The sequence below is a fragment of the Ammospiza nelsoni genome, chromosome 6, assembly GCF_027579445.1.
Source record: "Ammospiza nelsoni isolate bAmmNel1 chromosome 6, bAmmNel1.pri, whole genome shotgun sequence".
Classification (NCBI taxonomy): Eukaryota; Metazoa; Chordata; class Aves; order Passeriformes; family Passerellidae; genus Ammospiza; species Ammospiza nelsoni.
The window spans coordinates 58,570,059-58,584,627 of NC_080638.1; the positions used below are offsets into that span (position 1 = coordinate 58,570,059).

Genomic DNA, 14,569 nt, shown 5'->3' on the forward strand with positions numbered 1-14,569 from the left:
ACAATGGTGTGGCCATGGTATTTTCATCAGCTTCTTAAGCAGCAGAGGAATTGGCATAGAGGACCTCACCTTAAGTCTGGAACTGAATTTGCTTTGTGGTAGGATGATCCACATGACCTTGAAAAGATCCGTAGCAGGAAAGAGTTTGCCTGTGATGGACAAGCCAGTGCCTCTGTTCTGGGAGGTGGGAAGCTGCTCCAATGCCTTTGGTTTCCACACTACGGCAGTTCTCCCCACAACTGGGTCAAGGAAGCCTCAGCACACCTTACCTGTGTGGTGAATCCTCAGAGGTGGCAGCTCCTACCAAGGTGTCCAGGTGTCACAGGTGAGACAGCCAAAATACATAGAGTATCACCAAACAATTTCAGAAAGTTTCAAGCCATATAGAGCAACGCAGCATCATTTCAGAAGGCTGCAAGCATCTGCTCTTCTTGTTCTTTAGCCCAACCTTTCATCCCCTCATGTTCATGCATTGCAGCTGTGTGCCCTCTGTTCCCTTTGGTGGTTGCTCAGTGCCCCTGGGCACTCCATGGCTCATTGCTGTCAGTGCTGCTCACCTGCTGCTCACAGCTGTGCCAACTGGGGATGAGGCTGGCCCACAGCTACACTTCCAATTATCACAAACTGTGTGCCTACATCCTGGAGGATTTTTTATAATTTGAAGATATTTGTCTGTGCCAGAGACCCTTGGTCATTCACACAAAAGCAGGTTCAAACTGCAGACATGCAGCAAGCCCATTCTTCTAAGTCATGCACATCCCCAGACCAAGGTCTAGGTATTGATTTTGGTTAAAAAGAGGAGTGGTTCAGAGAGAGGTAAAGGTGTCTGATAAGAAACACTCCAGGGTCTGAGTGGTGACTGCTAATCCTGGCAATGCCACATTCACATGAGGCTTGTAGGGGGCTCAGGATCAGTGGTTTCAGAGCTGCCCTCAGGTTGAGGCATCCAGCTCTTGTCTCCTGATGCAGCAGCTTCAGAGGGGGTGACTGGTGTGTTGCTGTGCCTATGGCACCTGGTTGGGATGTTCTGTCTTTACAAAACTTGGACCTGCAGCCCAGGTGGTACCCAAGTCCTGGCTGGACATGGGGGCTGAAGCACCTGGCCCTAGAAGATGTTTGCTTGTGACTGCCTCAAGTGGGGAAAGCCCATCCTTTGTAAATATTTTTTCAGTATCTCTTCAATATGTTCAGTGTTTCACTTAAGCTTCTTCAAGAAAAGAATTCTAAAGGGTAAGGAAGGATGGTGATCTTTCCATCATAATCAGGATTTTTAGTAAAAAAACCCATTTATCTTAAAGGCTCCAAAAGCTAACTATTTTAGCTTTGACCCTTTGGCAGCCTCTGGAACATGCCCTGCAGAGCATCATTAGGAAAATGGTTCCTTGCAGATTTTGAAATAAAATATATAAACAAGGAAAATAAGAAGGGTCTTGCAAGTTCAGAGGCAAGTTGGGATGCAAACAATGGGATCAGGGCAGGACAAGTGAATGACAGAGGAGTTACCCCAGGTTTGCTCTCTGATCCAAGTCCTTCAATGAATCTGTGGTTATAAGTTTTTTAGGGGATTGATGGAGTTAGAAACTTCTCTTTAGAAACATTACATGCTAACTTGTAAACCAAACAACATACAATCAACAAGAGTCCATCTGGTTCAATAGAAATAGATCTTTATTAATAACATGCACATCATACGTATATTTAAAATACATATACATTTTTTCTACTATTCACTTTAGAAAACAATTTCATAAAAACCTTCAGTCAGGTCCCAGGTAATTTTAAACATTAAAAAGCTTTTTTTTGTTACAGAACCAGTAGGTATTATTCCAATTATTTGGTGTATAATCACCATGTATTTAACATAATGCAGGCTCATGCATTTCAATAGAAATAGGTGTTCCCTTCTCTGCTTTGTCAGTCGTGTCAAATATATGATGATATACTTGACAACACCTGCCACAGTTGCTATATGCAGCTGTGATTCCCTCCTGGGAGCATTCCACAGGTGGTATTTAAATTCTGGAGACAACTTTTTTACAACTTTCTGAGTTGCTACAAGGGGCTCCTGGTGCTGCAGGCAGCCCAGAGCCCAACTATGGCAGAAACCAGAAAAACAGAAATTCATGAATGTCAGAGAGGAAAGCAATCTGAATAAAGAAAACTGGGAATTGGCAGATCCCCTCTTGTGTTCATGGCAAACTGAGGTCAGGGTTGGGTTTCCCAAGGTCCTGCCAAGTACCAAATCAGATCTGGAGAGAGTGCACGGAGATACCAGCGATGGACGGTTTGCAGATTTACAGAACATTTACAGAGGCTCGAACGAGGGTGGGACTTAAGGCACAATAGTCCATATACTCACACATTCATTGGAAAACAGAAATTCAATTTACAGTGCAAGAGAGATGTGTTGGAGAGCTGAAGCAGCAGCTCGGGGTCACTGTCACTGATAACATGGCAATTGAGGGGGAGCTGGCAGCCCCAGCCCCACACAAGCTCGTGCACATGCTGAGCATCAAGCACACAAGGAGCCTCTCAGGAGGCTCTGAGTGAGGAAATCAGGTGATAACCCAAGCATTTACAGGATCAGGGCCCTAATGTCACAGAAGCATGGAATCATGGAATGGTTTGAGTTGGAAGAGACCTTAAAGACCGCCTGGTTCCAACCCTCCTGCCATGGGTGGGGACACCTGCGCTAGGGCAGGATGCTCAAAGTCAGTGCTGGGGCTCTGCACCAGACCCCACCCACACCCACACTCTGGACCCCACCCATGTCCAGCCAGAAAAGCAGCACAAAGAAAACTCAACTCATAGAAACACGAATTACAGCCAAGTGTGCTGCAGTTCCCAGGTGGAAATGAAATGTCCCAAGCCAGTCATTTTCAAAATGATCAGCTCTCCTCACCAAGTCTGTCCTTGTTACCCAGCTCATCTATATTCTCTCTGATGAATATTCCATCTCCAAGGCAACTGAGTCAAAGGGAAGCAAGGACTTTCTTTACATCCAGTGCAAACATAGCCCATATGTAGGAGTTCCTAATGCAGTCATAATAGAACATATATATATATATATATATATATATAAAAATCTATCTCACTGAAAGTTGACCACCTACAGACAGATTCTCACATCAGAAGCCAGAAGAGCTGAACTGTAGCTACAAACCCAAAAAAGAAAAATCACTGTATGTAGCTGTATTAAAATGCTGGTACCCAGTAACTTGGCAACTAAATGTTAAAATCAATATAAGTATATAATTCAAAAGGTGTCAAATATTTTGGGAGTCACTTGCAATGTTATTGCACATTTTTACTTCTTTATCACCCCATAAACTATTTTTAAGCATTCAAATCAAAATTTTCAGACCCACTTTTCAGCAGCACCAATCACTGGGCAAAGCAGAAGGCAGTAAAAACTGAAGCAGACTTAAAGCATGTAGAAAAGTGAACCTTTGATTCAATGCCATATCAAAAAGTCAACTATAAAAAACTCAATTTGTTCTCTAGAAAGAAATAATCCATTTTAACAGCTCCTGGAGCAAGTGAAAATTAAAAAAAAAAATTAGAGACAATGTGTTTTCTTCAAGAAAACAGCACATGAGAAAAACATGAGTAAATTATCATCCTCTGTCCTAGGTAGCCCAAGGAGTTTTGTGACCTGATGCAGATTTTTGTTTGTTATATCTGTTCAGTTATCACAATGCCTTCACAGAGAAGCTTTCAATGGGCAAGAAAGTATTTCCCTCTTTCAGCAGGCAAAGAACCTCTTCAAAGGTGAATCTGACAGGGCCAATGTTTTTTTGTTCAGGTGATGTTAAAGACTTTGATCCTACTGAGCTTTTTTCATTACATTGAAACGTTTCTAATTTTAAGTTAAAAGATTTGTTTATTCAAGCCAGAGCCATCCTATGAATATAAAGAGTCAGCCAGTGAGAGAAAAGAAGCATTTAAGCATTTCCTGTACATGCTGGATCGTTATGAAATCGAGTGAAAATGGACACTAAGAGAAACAAAATTGCAGAACTCAAACCACTTCAGAGTGGAAAATTACATGGTTTGAAAAATCAGAAGACAGGAGCAATTTTCCCTCACCATTCCCCCGGCCCTGGGGTGGCACGAGGCGTTCCCAGTGCCATGGAGGCCAGGGAGCTCCTGGGGGACAATGGCACCTCTGACAGTAGCAAATGGGCCTCTCTGCCAGCTCTTACTGCTCACACTGGGGCTGTCCTACACCCCTGAGCAGCAGCCTGGGCTCTCCCAGCCCCCTGTTGAAGTGGGCACGGCCCCTTCCCACTGGAAACTTCTCAAACCGCATTGAAACTATTTCTCAAATCATGCAACCGGACCAGCTGCATGATTTTGGGCTGGTGCAGGCCCAGGGGCAGTAGGAATCAAACTGTGCACAGCCAGGAAGCTCTGAGGGTGAACTGCACTGTCTGAGGATTGAAAGACAGCCTTTTCTAAGAGATAAGTAAATATGACTTGTCTCAAAGCAAAAACAGAGATCTGAACATTCATCATGACTAGCAGCACCTCCCAAACAGCACTGCCCTGCTTTTTCAGCCTTCCCACAGTATCTGAGATGTTTATATTCTCCAGTTTGCAGGTTATCCTTGTTTTGAATTACACTGCTGACATTAATTTTTTTTTTATTAAAAAATAAAATCTGGATTTTACTGCTTCCTTCTGTCTCCTAAACCTGTACTGACTTCTAACTACTGATACCAGAGTTAACTTTGTTCTTCACACCTTTCTGCTTTTGCCTTTCCTCCAGCACTAACACATGCCTGGGAGCTGTGATGATATGTGTGACACACACGACCAGGGTGCTCTGAGCAGGGTGACAGGAGGAATCTGACACAAAAAGCACATTCCTGGCAAGCCACAGTATTTGTTCACACTATATAATGCTTCAGAAATAGCATCAGCCACATCTGAGCCACAAAGAGCAAAGCCTTTCAAAACAAATAAAAAAATTGGTTCTTAGATATATATGTATATATGTATATATATATATATATCTGCCTCCAGCTGAGTGTGCACTATTATTTGCTGTGTTTTAAAGCTTTAAAGTGGTGATAGTCAGCGAGGCAAAGCCAACAGACCTGCAGGACTTTGACAGGCTTTGAACCATCTGGTGTATTTGTTCAGCAGTTCTGGGATGCAGGTCCCTGACAGCTAATTTACAGACTCATTAATCACATTCCCCCAGATTATAGTGCAATCTCTGCTTCTGGCCCCATGGCTGGAGCATCATCCTTTCCCTAATGTTACTCTTTGGTATTTTCATGACGTAGCTTTGGCAGCTGTGAAACTTTCCACTTGTAGTCATTCCGTTTGCTGAACATCCCACATGCCATAGCTTGTGAAATATATATATTTACATATTTTAAAGTTAATTCCCAGATTGAAATTAAACATTTCACTTAACCTGAAACATTATTACTAGTGCTGAGCAGTTTTATCAGGAGAGCCTCTGAGGTCTTACCATCATCTGTCAGATACATTCATTCTCTATCTATGTTTTTTTTTTTTTCTGCCTTTTATAGTCCACATAAAAAGAAATTGCTGTCTATTCCCTAGCACCAGTGTGAACCTCGGGCCAAACAGCAAATTAGCATGCAAAGAAGTATTCAGGGAAACAACTAGGGAAAGAGGCAAATGAAGTTAAGGGAACACTGATGATGGGCTGAAGAAACGATCTTTCCTGTGAGTCATTCTGGTTTGCATTAAAATAGCAAAGTAGATACCAGCTAAGAGATAATATAAGTAAAAAGTGAATGCAATTATTTTTTTAAAAAAACCAACCCACAAACCCTTGCAAATCTCAGTACAGAGTGTCTGTAAGTAGCAAGCGAGTTCAGTCTCTGAAAATCCTAAGCTAAAGACTGATTCCTTTGGCACTGACTCCTTCATGTCAAAGCAATTCTCAAAGAAACTTTCTGTCTATACTTTTATAGCAGATAACTTGTGTTTTACTCCTCACTGTTAGACTACTCCACTGCTTCGGGGGCTCCCCTTGCACCGGGGATGGCGGAATTTAACTGCGAAAGGGATTGGGAGCATCCGTATCTACACACAGGTGACTTCAAGTGCAGCTTTGTTTCTACAAACCGCCTTGCACGCAGTCTCTGCAGGTTTAGGACCTCTGTCTTGCACCGCTCTGTGTGCACAGCAAGGTGCTTCACACCGGGGGTTAACAGAGCATTATCCAAAGCACCTTCCACTCAGCTCCCTCTCCGCCTCCCGATGATCATCGCAAACACCTCTGCAATCAGTGCCTCACCTCAACACTTCAACAAGCAGTCCAAGCATTCAGAAACAAACATCAGTGGGTCTAACAGCTACTTTTTTAATTCATTTTATAAATAAGCAACTGAGGATTTTGCTCCAGGTGGCTGCTCGTGTAGCCCATGCCGTAGACGGCGCTCTCTGCAGAGTAAGGCACGATGCGATACGAGTGCAGCTCTTCATAATAGAGCGACTGGGAACAGCACTCCTGCACCATCAGCTTCAGCCGTTTTCGTGCGTCAGAGTAGGCAGTCCTACAGCACGGAGCCTCCTTAAAGTATTCATAGCTCTCCCTCTCTGTCTCTAGGTGGATCTTCCTCAACAGATTGTTAATTAATACCGACCTACGGAGATAGGCCTCGGGGTCGTCCAGGAAGCGCAGCTTCTGCAGAGACAGTTTTAGGATACAAGTCCGGTCCTCTGGTAGTATCAGGTGCTGGGGAGTAAATGGGTGGGTCTTTAGCATCAAGGAATGATTTAGGGGGAGGGTTGGGGTCTGGAGTGAGGGAGATACTCAGTTTTGGACAATACTCATGGTAATCTTTCAAGGAATGAAATTAGAGGAAGGATGAGGTCTGGAGTGAGGGAGGTACTCAGTTTTGGACAATACTCATGGTAATCTTTCAAGGAATGAAATTGGGGGAAGGAGTGAGGGCGATAATTTCTTTCAAGGAATGAAGTTAGGGGTCTGGAGTGAGGGAGATCCTCACTTTTGGACAACACTCATGATAATCTTGCAAGGAAATGAAGTTAGGGGGAGGGTTGGGGTCTGGAATGAAGTAGATATTCACTTTTGGACAATACGCATGGCAATCTTTCAAGGAATTAAATTAGGGGAATGGTTGGGGTCTGTAGCAAGGGAGATATTCACTTTCGGACAATACTCATGGTAATCTTTCAAGGAATGGAATTAGGGGAAGAGTTGGGGTCTGTAGCAAGGGAGATACCCACTTTTGGACAATACTCATGGTAATTTCTCAAGGAATTAAATTGGGGGAAGGAGTGAGTGCGATAATTTCTTTCAAGGAATGAAATTAGGGGTCTGAAGAGAGGGAGATACTCACTTTTGGACAATACTCATGGTAATCTTGATGTAAATGTTCTTCTTCTGCATATTTTCTCTTAAAGTAAGCTACTTTCGACGTCGTTAATGTCTTTGGTAGGCCCCGATCAGATCAGCTCTGCACAAAAGAGGAAAAAGAAAAGTCAGTATTGGCCAGGGTGGCTGCAGCATCACAGTCGGGGTGTGCAGGACAAGGAGGGATCCAGAGGGGGTCAACATACAGACTGCAGCCCTCAACCCACTGGAATAACAGCTGAGAGGCTGGCAAATGTGAAGCTGTCTCTGAAACAGCCACCCTGAGCTTTGCCAGCACAGCCAGCCCCTCTCCCCTCTCTGGAGGGACGACCACAGCCCTGGGCACAGGCAGGGTGTCCTGGTGCTACAGCTGAGTGGGTGTCAGGGCAGCCACAGCCCCACGGAGCAGGCAGGAGATGCCCGAGATGGGAATGTCCCTGACCAGGATGGGGCCACTGTGTCCAGGACAGGGGAGCCTGTGCCCTGCTGGGGGGTGTGGGCCAAGGATTGGGGTTTGATTTCCATCCATCACACACGGAGCTCCGTGGCTTCCCTGGAAAACCAACGCTGAGTGCTCTCACTAGATGGTGGTGTTGTCTCAGAAGAGCAGCAGAGCCCCGGTTCAGTGGGAGGATGATGGAGAGGGTTTGTACTCTGGGTGGCTTCAGTTTTGCCGGGCACAGAGGATGGAGAGTCAACATTTGGGATAAGAAAAGGAATTTATTGGGCTTTTGTCCTGTGGCAAGAGCCCAGGGGAGGGGTGTTCCTCCAGAGCTGAACCCTGCAGAGGAGCAGGGCTCTCTGGGCTGCCTCATCTGAGCTTGCTCATCTCCCTGGAAAGGTGACATGGTGCTAATTCAGCATCTTAACAAGGTGCATAATTCCAATGGTACTCAGCCTGGAGAGCACTGGGTCCCTGTGAGAGCCAGGACTGGGCTTTGCTTGGCTATTCACCAGAAAACACGAGGAGACCTGTGCATTTCTGGGAAGCACAATCTCCTCCCACACCCTCCTTTTATAAGAAATTTCTGTTATTTGCTTTTAAATGTCCTTTAAAAAAAAAAAAAAAAAAAAAAAAAAAAAAAAAAACCAAAAAAAACCCCACCAAAACTTTATTATACTGATGTCTAAAGGCAATCCAGGGGAAGAGAGTATCCAGAACCACTTCACAGAATAAGTCAAAGTCAGGTCCTATGGAAAATATTTTCTGCCCCAAATTGGGATCTCTTTATGGGAGCATTTGAAACTTCGATTTTCTGAAGAAATAAAGGCTTTGGTTCCCTGACACAATAGAAAAGCAATAATGTATTGCAGAGCCAGAGCACAGACCTCATGTTGCTGGAAGGATCCTTCCATGGGGCGTGAGGGGCTCCTTGAGTCTCAGCTGCTGCTGGGGGTGCTGAAATACCCACAGAACCATTCCAGGCACTGACAGCATCTCCCTTCACTGGCAGGAAGGAGCAACGTGTCCTCCCTTCCTTCTACATCAAAAACCCACAAGAAGGGGCTGGAGAAGAAATCCCTTCAGTCAGAGGATTCTTGCATTTTCTCACTGAATTTTAAGGATGGAGGTTTTTCATTAAGGATTCTGCAGGTGTGTGCAGAAAACTGACAGGTGGAGTGAAACCCCATTTGGAGTCAAGACCCCTCAGCCCTGCCCTGGGACCCATCAGGACATGGGCTGCACTTCAGAGCAGCATTTCTCCAGGAAAGGGATTATTGCTCTTACAGCGGGACCGCACTGCCAGGCTGTCAAGGTTCTAGCTGCCCTGGACCCTCACACACATCAGAGATGCTCCCAGCACCCAGCTCAGCTCTCAAGGACAAGGGCAGGGCTATGGTCTTCACCCCTCCACTGGCACAGCTGCAAACACAGCTTTAAATTCTTGTGCAGCAACCTCCTCTGCCTACAGCTTTCATTCAAATATTTGAGTTACCCCAGAGCCTGGGCAGCCTGGATATTTAATTACTCTGATATTGTGTTCTCCTAGGTGAAACCTCACTGTGCTGTGTTATCTGAGCACAACAACAAATGCATTCATCTCCCAGTGCCATGGGATAGGAGAACATTACAGCTTTCCTCACACTGCTCTGAGGAAAACAAAGGTACAGACAGATGAAGTGACATTCCCAGAGCCACCCAGGCTGTCAGGGCTGGGAAAGGAGCCAAAGCCAGCACACAGGTAGATCCCTTCCTCAAACCAAACCTCTAAATGCTAAAACACACTCCCTAGTGCTTTTCAGGGAAAAGGCTGGAAGCACAGCCTGCGTGCAGAGGAAGCAGAAAATCACCCTGAATGCAGGGGCAGCACAGAAAATTACAGCATACAGAGCATCTCAGCTCAGTTCTGCAGCTGCTCTAGCTCCATGCAAAACTCTCCCTTGCTGCTCCAGGCCACGGGAATTCTTCTCCCTGCCCCAGAGATGGAGGGTGATGTGAAATTCAGCATCCCCTGAGCACTGCTGGTGCAGGAGACGTCAGGGAGCCAGGACAAGGGAAGGAGCCCTGGCAGCCTGTGGCTGGGAGGGAAGGAGGGCTGTGGGTTTGCACATGCCACGGGCTGGCTGGCAGGAGCAGGCAGAAAAATTGTATTTTGCTGAGGGACACACATGACCATCCTGGCAGTGGGTTCATTGAGCACCCAGCTGGCATCCCCTTTCTGGGGTTATGTTCAGCAGCAGCCTGGGACACACCCCTGGTTGGCTGAATTTAAATTCCTTACATCAGCTAAAGCAGCAAAGTTGTCACAACCCCCTCACCCCAACACCCACAACTCAGTTTAGGAGCAAGAAAGAGAAACAACAACCGAGCAAACACCAAGAGCATCTCCAGGCTCTGTAAGTTTGGCTTGAAATGTGTTCCCAGTTTTAAATGAAAGACTACGTTTGAGGAGCAAAGTCGCCCCAAGCTGCTCAACACCACACCATCTGTCAGCAAATCCCAGCAGCTCCAAATCTGAAGAGCTTGGAGCACCCACTTCCCAGCTCAGCAGCTCCAGGGGCTGTCACAGGTGGCTCAGCTCAGCTCCCCCGGAGCAATGAGTGCTGCCTGCACACCTGCAGGGTGAGATAGAGCTGGAGGCACCCAAATCCCATCCCAGGGCTGCCCAAGAGGAGTTCAGGGTCTGCTCTTGTGATCAGTGCAGCTGCCATCCCACCACTACTCACTCCATCACCATCTTTTTTGTGGCTGCTGCTGGTGCCCACACATCTGTAAGTTCAGCACCAGCTGTGCCCTTGCACTGTGCCCCCAACACCAGCAGCGATACTAAGCCCTCCAGGACCCCTCTCCATGCAGGAGGCTCCCAAGGACCCAGTCTTTCTCTAACCCTCACTGGAATTCAGCTCTCCGTGCCTCTGTGAGTGCTTGGGAGCTGCTTGGCCGGGGTTACAGCCACCCCGGGCTGTAGTAATGCCGCAGTGAATCAGACCCTTGGCGTTTTGTTTAAATATAAACACATTGAATCAGTGCTTTTTGTGTAGAAGGCTATTCTCGCCAGCCAAGTGTTTTGACAGCTCCAGCGAGGTGCTGTGAGTCACTGCCTCTGCCTCATTCCAGCTCAGAGACAGATACATCTTAATCACATTACGTTTTCTCCAGCGCTACACCACAAGTCAAGGCACGGGGCCAAAAACCTCCCAACCAGCCCAGCGCTGAGTCCCCAGCCTGAGCTTTGTCCTTCCAGCCTGGATGAGAGTCGGGAAAGCGCATCCAGCATCCCGGCAGCGCTCAGCCCCAAGCTGAGCTTTGTCCTCCCAGCCTGGATGAGAGTCGGGAAAGTGCATCCAGCATCCCGGCAGCGCTCAGCCCCGAGCCCTGCGCTGCTCCCCGAGGGCTCGGTGCAATTTGCACCGTGGGACCGGCAGCCCCAGGGATGCCCGGGGTTTGCATCCCGGAATGCAGGGCGCACCGGCTGGAGCTGCCATTAGCGCTAATGGGAGTTCGGAGTAGAAATCCCACTCGCGGCAGTGGGGGAATAGATAAAGGGCTGCCTCTGTCTCAAGCTGGGAGCTCTCAGGGTCAGCTTCTCAAGGGTTTTAATTGTACTTTCAACAGAGCAAAATGTGTCTGTTCCTGTTTGTTTCTCCGGGAATGATTGTGGTGCTCTGTGGTGCGGTACTCGCAGAGTTACTAAGCGTGTTTGGACAGAGGGCTGTCTTATCTAAATCGGGTTGGAAATAGATTTATATCGTGGCAACTTCCCGTTTGAATTGCAAATTGCAGCAAAGTCGCTTCACCTGCCCTCCTGCATCGCCCCGGTGACAGCAGCCCCTCCTCGGCATGAATTAATGCCGGGCGATTTCCAGTCTACCCGAGACAGGAGCTAGGACGGGGTTTAAAAAATTATTGAACATCCAGGGAAAAAAACACCTGAGCTTGTGCCTTTGCGTCTCAAACAGCAGAGAGGGATCTGCAAGCCCCGTCACAGAACTTGTTACGTGAGCCCTTGGGAGCATCCCCTCACCTGCCTGCTCCTGCACCTTCCCTGCCTTTCCTCGGGAGGAAAATTCCTCCCTGCCTGCTCAGCGCTGCAGAGAAAGGGCTCGTCGGAATCGATGCTGTTTGGTTGTTGATGCAGACACCTGCAGGGAGTGAGCACGGAGCCGGCCCCGCCGGGCTGGTGACTCAAATGTGCCGCTGCCCTGCAGGGTTCCCATCGCAGCCTGAAGGAGAGCGATCAATATGCGAGCTACGGCTGCCTGAGCCGGAGACCTTCACTGAGCATCCCTTGTGTGCTCAAACATAAACCTGAGGCTCCTGAGCACACAGAAACCGGCCTTTATCATCAGCAGGAGATGTGACTTTGACATGGCAGGACGCATCATCGTGTCCTTGCTGCTGCTGTCAAAGTGCGGTGACAAACTCCCCCGTCCCCAACCTTCAGAGCCCTCGCAATCAGGGGGTGCTCAGCTGAAACGTGCTCCTGCTTTCACATGCTCTGCTGCCGCTTTTCTCCTCTCCCAGGGCGGCACAAGCAGCTGGTCCCACTGTGGGATTCCCAGCTGATCATGCAAAGCTACCAGACCACGGGCAGATGAACATGTGGATCGAAAACACATGCCAGCCCCGGGATTTCACACGGCTGCCAATCGATGGCAGCCCTTCTAAGCATATCGAGCCCCTCTAGCACACCAGCCTTATCAGGCAGAGCAAGCCCCCTTTCACTGCCTCACGGGGAGCTGGGGACCCCCAGCCGCACTCCTGTCTGCTGCCTTTGCACTTTAAAACCGCCTTTTAGTTTGCTGATTGCTCTGCAGAGCTCCCTAATTGCAGATGCTCCCTGGGCACACATGTGTACAAGGCAGGAGCATCTGAATGGCCCTCGTGAGGGCATGAAGGCATGAGACTTAATGGCTGAGTGACTATTCCTGTCTCCCTCCTCAGAGTCCCACTGCTTTCCCCTACAGAATAAATTGATAATTCCAGGTTCACCCCCTTTCGACATTAATCCTGATAAATTCCCTCACTCCGCCCCAGCAGCTGAAGTTTGCAAACTTGTTTGTTACCTGAGGGTGCGGAGTCAGTCTGCAAAGGGTCGTTCTGGGGTAATCTCAGCAGTTCTGGTAAGATTTCCCCCTCGCACGGGCTCAGCGAGCATTTCTGGCAGCACGGCACTGCTGAAGGGTCACCTGCCGTGGTGGATCAAGGAGAAACACTCATGGCTCAGGTGGCAAAATCAGGACAAACACGGCGAGCAGCTGGACCACACGAGGACAAAGTGCTATTTCAGCATCCCCACAGGGCTTAGTAACAGGGATAAATAAGAGTTCTGATGTTACACCCAATTCTCTAACTTTGACCTTGCTTTCTGGAGTCCCTTTCACACATCGGGAAAGCAGATAAAACATTAAGAAAAAAAAACATTTCAGTCTCTCAGTGGTGTAGCTATAATCCACTCAGAGCAAATGCTGCAAAAATACAGCTTGCTCCTCTAAATATCCGGATGTTTCTGGAGCTAGAACATTAATTCTGCCCCAATCACCTCTTAAAATGGCACATTATTTTCTCCATTAATTCTTGTCAACCTCAGAGGAAAGCTAAAGAGCTGCTATTAAAACCATGCCATTATTTTGAGTAGCAGCATTAATTCTCTATCATACACGTTCACACTGCCTGCAGAGCAGCACAGGTCTGGGGAAAGTCAGATTCTCATTTCTCTTTAACAGGGTGCACATTTCAGAGTTTGCCTGACACATTTTCCAGGCTGATGCCTTGCCTTCCGGGTGAAGTATTTGGCACGCTGTAGTAAAAACATGTCCCACTCTCATGGGGGAAAAAAACCACCACAGATACATGTGTATACCTAAACTCTGCACTTTTACACGTGTGTGCCAGAGGCACTCCGACTTTTTGAGCACATGAACGATATTAGACATGTCTAAATGCTGCAAGAGAGAAAGGAAAGGAGAGCTGCTATGTGTGTGTACTCGCGTCTCGCAGCTATAAGACAACTAAATTTAGACAGTTGTGTCATCCCAGAGGATGACAGCATTAACAGGGGATGGAAAGAGGAGCTATGGTTACTTTGCAGAGTTCAGCTCTGACCGTAAAAAGAGGACTCTGATGGAAATGACCTTTTCTAGAGTCCGGCAGAGCAGCAGCACCTCTGCCCGTGGCACTGCGGGACGCGCGGAGCCTCCCCCCGGCTCTTCCCTCTGCCCGCGCTGCAGCAAAGCCGCGGGAGCTCCCAAACAAACGCAAAACTTCCTCTGCACGCCAGCAGCCACCTGCTAAACCCTCCGGAGCGGATCCCGCCAGCAAAGCCCCGCACCACCTCCCTGACACGGCAACAACATTTCGCTGTCCCCGGGCACCGCGGGCTCGGTGTCACTCACCCAGCGAGCCCCGGCTCCAGCGGGAGGGAGCGCTGCTCCGTCCTTCCCTCGCTGCTCCTGGCGGAGGTGGCGGCGGTGCTGCTGGCGGCGGCGGTGGCGGCTCCTGCGGGTCCCTGCAGCCACTGAGGAGCGCATCACCTCCCGGCCGCAGCCCGCGGAGGTGGGTGCCCAGATGTTCCCCGCGCGGATTGGTCCAGCGGGAGCAGATGTTGCCCGGTTGCTAGGAGCGTTGCTAGGAGCGTTGCTAGGAGACGGTGACGCTCTCTCCATCACTGGCGCGACTCGAGGCCGCGGGGAGGGAGGGAGGGAGGGAGAGGAAGGGAGGAGGAAGAGGGGAGGAGGGAGGAGCGGGTCCCCACCGCCACC

At 48.3% G+C, this 14,569-nt stretch overlaps 1 long non-coding RNA gene across 1 annotated transcript; it reads right to left on the bottom strand.

Moving 5' to 3' along the window:
* Positions 1-1,647: 1,647 nt before the first annotated feature.
* LOC132074688 (uncharacterized) lies at positions 1,648-14,338 on the bottom strand. The gene is made up of 4 exons (XR_009418632.1): positions 14,204-14,338; positions 12,875-12,997; positions 7,353-7,469; positions 1,648-6,724 (listed from the first exon to the last, which is right to left on the bottom strand). It is a non-coding gene; the product is annotated as an uncharacterized LOC132074688 (long non-coding RNA).
* Between the last annotated feature and the right edge of the window lie 231 nt (positions 14,339-14,569).